The 5292-nt window shown below is 40.0% G+C and overlaps 1 pseudogene; it reads right to left on the reverse strand.

Annotated features, from left to right (window-relative positions):
* LOC102387263 overlaps nt 1-5292 on the reverse strand; it is a 12671-nt pseudogene continuing 7379 nt past the window's right edge.

Here is a 5292-nt window from a genome sequence, read left to right on the forward strand (position 1 = left end):
CTAGGGGGAGCAGAATTTTCCAAAGAAGAGGATGCTTTTGGTTTTGTTATGCCTGATGAAGAAGGGGAAAGGGTGATCTGCCATAACTTGTATAGGCATAGATGGTGCTACAAACCCAGGAATAACTGCAGATCCACGTGATGTTACAGTGCCTTCTTCATTTATCTCAACTACAGATTGGTGAATAACCTTAGATAAAAATAGATTTTTTCTTTCTGACCTTCTTCTGAAATCTGCTTCACTCTGGCTAAAGGCATCTGACATCCCCATATTCCTCAAAATATCACCGAGATCATAGTTCTTGTCCAACTTGATCTTGGACAGATACATATCTACTTGCTCTGTCATCATCTTGTCTAGGCTTGTCCATTCACCTAATCTCTCATATGTCAATTCTCTTTCTAGCTACATTTAGTCAAAAAAAGAAAAAAGTGAATTAGATAACTAAAATCAGACTTGTCATAAAAAGCATAAGATATACCATAGCTACCACCCACAATCAGAAAAGTGCTACAAACGCATTATTAACCCCACAAACTACTCAGTGATGTTTGCTCCCAATTAGTTCAATAACAGGTAAGGTTACATTGGACCTTGCAGAGCTGGATTGATAGAGCAATTCCTTATCTGCTGTTATTTCAACAGATAATGGGACATTCTTTTTTTCTGCACAAGATTACCTCCTATTAATATAATAAACAAGAAATATGAATGGAGGGGGACACACCTCTGAGTACATTTCAAAGCAATGTATCCTTTTGCTGCAAACTTTGCCTTTCCTCCCCTTTTTGGTTCATCTTTTTCTTTGCATTACAACTGCAATTACATCAAGATCTCTTTTGGATGCAAGAAAAGTTTCTATCTGTTCTGGAAAATACTTTTTACTCTTGGGCACTGTATAAATAACAATATGTAATACCTTGTGATATCGCTTAGGTTGTTCCATTACTAACTAAAATTACATATCTCAGAACAACTCAGCTTGTTATAAAGAACAACTCAGCTCCCTTTTATAAAGATACCCATAACCGCATATCCTGATGTAGAGGAGACTGCTAAGCTAAGACAGAGTATTTCCTACCATGAATAAATCCTGGCTTCTACCTTAATATATCTATGGTCTTACCAGTTCCAAGCCAGTAGTATTGTCACTGATGTCATCTGGTAGCAAGATGAACATGATGAGTTCCTTTTTTTACGTATGGGAGCTCAATGATTTTGAAATTCATTTCTTCCTTTAAGAATACCTGAAATAAATCTCTCACAAACATCATCTGTACCGGTTTAGTCCTGGTCTGTGTTAGTCCTTTACTGTTACTTTCCTTGAAATGTATGTGACATCAGTAAAAATGACTAATTTCAGGTAAGCTAAGAGCAAAAGTTTAAAAGATTTTAAGTATCAAATTTGATTGCCTGCTTTTTTCAGGGTTATTTTTTGGACTAATATTTGTCCTGTTTCCGTCCCCTCTCCTTGCCCCCTAGGATCCATTTTTCTTGTGACTTGGACTGACCTCCATTTCCTCCTCAGTGGGTGTGTCTACACATTCATTAACGCACTGCAGTTACTGTGCATTAAGTTTAGTACTTGGATAATCAAGTACTAAATCAATACACAGTAACTGGTGCTATTAGCAGTAGTGCCAGCGCATGGGTTTTTACAGACACTAACTGCACAGTAGCCTAATACTACTGCTTAGTAATATATTAGCACAGGTTTTGCCCAGCACACTACTACCCAGTGTTATTAGGTTACTGTGCAGCTAGCATCTTGCATAGATGCACCCAGTATATCATATACAGCTGAAGAAGATTTAGCTAGGGGAATTTCTAGGTATGGAGTGGGTGTGGACTACAGCTTTCTGACAGTTCAGATGGCGGGGAACTCCTAGGGACAAGGAAATAGAGGTTGTTGGGGAGGGGTAAGTGGGAGAGGTCATTTTTGATTCCCTAGCAGAGAAGGCCATTTTGGCTTTGGCTGATTCTCCTGTAGCTTATCAGCAGCAACTAAGTGGACTCCACATGTATTAATGATGCCTTATCAGTAACAACTCAGTGTTTGAAATATTGTATGAACAGAGGAAAATCACTTCGTTCCAAGTACAAAGCAGTGCTGGGCAAAGGGTACAATGAAATGTTGGGTTTGCAGGGGTTTCATGAAGTTCTTCACTATTTCCCTTCCTTTGTATGTAAAGGAACCCAAAAACTTAAAATAGTAAAATCCAAAGCAGTAAACAGCAAACGTTATACCAAACATTATACCAAACAATCCTTTTTGTAGGATTCTCATGCAAGCTTTCAAATCCTAGAATGGTTCAAATTTCTATCATCTATCCGTCCACTTGGCTCTGCACATTGCACCCATCTCTGCTGAACTGAAGATCCTACTTTTACCCTATTTCAAGTACCACTTTGAAACCCTAAGTCAATACCTCCTTGTACAACAGTTTCTCCATGCACCAGTTAGTGCAAATAAATAAAAAATAAATATAATCAAGTATTGTTGTTATGTGCTGAAGATATCTCTCTGTGCCCCTGACTAGCTTCTTAGAACAAGCAAAAGGGGAAAGCCCCGTAAAAATCCAAAACCCAGAGCCTGCTGTGAGAGGACACAGCATAAGGTTTAGGCTAGGAAATGACCCTGCAGGTGGAAAATAATTTTCCAAAGTGAATATGCAGGTACTTAGAAGAGCCAAAATATTGTTGTCAAAAGTGACCCAGACACTGAGAAGCCCAAGAATCTTTGTCAATGTTAAAAAAATAAATAGCACTTTACTTTAAACTAGGCCCTTTCCCCACAACGAGCCCTGTATATGCCCAGAAGTGGCAATGCATTACTTCAGTTTGTCTCTGCAATATCTGTAAAGATTGGGTGCTTTAATGGGGCTTTTTTGGGACTTTTATCTAGTAGCAGATTAAATCAGCTTTAGCTAAAAGCACTAAAAAGTCTGGCTGAAGTGATCAATCTATACACATGCTGTAGAGCCTGGTTGAAGTAACACGTTGCTTCTTTTGGTAAAGTGTGGTTTGTTTGTTTTTTAAACATCTGCAAACAGCCTTTGACTGTCAATAAAGTTTAGGCACCCAAGGGTTGGCTTAAATATCTGTCCTTAAGTACCTAATGGGTCACTTTTGCATTTTAGACTTGTGTCACTTAGGTACTCTTGAAAATAATAACCACAGTCAAATGAACTGTTTAATCTTTCCAGAAAGAGAGCTTAGCATGTTTGTTAAAATTTTCTAGTATTCTGGCAGCTAGCCAACACCACCTAAAGTTAACCCAGTTATTAAACCTTTGCTTAGTCAATGGTTGATGGAGTAGAAATAACGTTGTCACTATAATTTACTTTAGATAACGTGTCTAGTTACCAGAGTGTAGTGAAAGACTACTATGCTCTTGCTGTTCATTAACAAGGACACTGGAACATACCTTGCTTATCCTGAAGGGTTTCTGAGATATCTCTTTGTTAAACTTCGTTTTCCACTTTGCTTTTAAGTGAATGGCATTTATCAGGGCGAATACAGTGCTGAAAGTGAGGTCTGTTAATAATCAGAACTGTTGCCACATGCACTATCAAAACAATTTCTTTTCAACTTAATAAAAAAAAGTGTTCAATTTACACAGAGGAAATGATTCTTCATAATACACTCTGTTAGCAGTATTCAGTTTATAGTTTTTGTTGGATTTGTTGATTGCAGTTATCAATGCTCTGAACCCAGCATGGATTTCTTCAGCTTCACTCGGCTCAGGTTCCTTCAAAAGGGAGACTGTTAACTTGGAATTCAGACTTTTATTAGAAAATGTTATACCCTACATAGCTCCTTATAACTTGTACATGCACACAAAATATATACTTCATATATTTCTAAGCTATATAATGTATATTCATGTATATATGTATGGCAGGATTTGATGTTTTATTGGTAAACTTTGAAAAACATCAATTCCGTCTCACCCCCACAGACCAATGAAAAAATATTTCCACCGTTAACAATCAAAAAGAGAGAGGAAGAACAAAAGGGAGCCACATGCCAGAGCATAGAGAGCTGGTTTCTTTAAAGAGGAAAGCAGCAGGCGGCCTAATGACTCTCAGTTAAGCAGTTAGTTAGCTGCTTGTTCACAGGTGCCATGAATGGGGTTGGTGGGAGATAATAGGCTACTTAAACCTTAAACCTACCCAAAGGGTTTATGGATCATTCAAACCAGGCTAGAAGCCATGGCTGTGAACAAAGGAAGTTTTTGCTGCCTGAGTGGGACAACTCAGCTGCAGAGAACAGGGGAGAGATTATAAAAAGAGGCAAAGCAGCAGTGAGACTAGTATGTGGAAAGAAAGAATCCAATTAAGAAGGGTACGTGTTCTGTTGTTTTCTTGACCTTTGTGTTGGTGTGTTGTGTCTTTTGTGTGTGCGTGTGAGTGCTATCCTAGAGGTAGAAGGTCTTTGTGTTTGTTAACTTAATTTAAATGGATGAAAATAAAAATACATGCTTGGAACTAAAATAAATAAATTAAAAAAATCAATATTTATGCCATTGAAATTGTTAAAAAAATAAATATCAAATTCTGCCAAGTCTACTTGTATAGCAGAGAGAATTAATATAGGGTGGTGGTAAGTTCCTTCCTTTCCTGTTTGTTGAGTAGCATTTGCATCACGGTGAGCATAGTTAAGTTAATTGTTTTCATTGTCTAGTGAGACCAGTCATTTTTCCCTTTACTACAAAAATCTTTAAAGTGAAGCAGCTACAGCAGGGGTATCCAACCTTTTTGAATGTGGGGCTGGATCACAAACTTTTTATCACCCAGTGGGCCAGCGAGCCATATTCAAAGATGTCACAGGAAGTGATATCATATCAGGAAGTGATGTCACATGACCTTTGACATCAATGAAGTTGCAGGGGTTGACATAGCATGCATTTCCAGGTTGACCTGGTGCTGAAGGAGCCGCTTGGCTACAACCAGGTTGACCTGGTGCTGGAGAAGCCATGGGGCCCGGGGCTGCCCTGGGGCCCACCTGGCCTGCCGGTGCCATGCCTGGGTTGACATGGTGTTGCAGGACCAGCCTGGGCAGAATCGGGTTGGCATTGGCCAGGAAAAGCAGCATGCAGCTGAAGCCAGCTTCCCATGTGCTGCTGGGGATGGGAGGAGGCTGGCCAGGTCTGCACCGGCCAGCAGAAGCGGTGGCGGAGTCGTGTGCCACTCAGGACTGACCGGTGCAGGCTCGTCCCTGAACAGCACACAGCTCCGCCGCCTCTTCTGCTGGCTGGGGCAGACCCGGCCGGCGCTCCCCCGTGCCCCG

Source organism: Alligator sinensis, unplaced genomic scaffold, assembly GCF_000455745.1.
Source record: "Alligator sinensis unplaced genomic scaffold, ASM45574v1 scaffold342_1, whole genome shotgun sequence".
NCBI lineage: Eukaryota > Metazoa > Chordata > Crocodylia > Alligatoridae > Alligator > Alligator sinensis.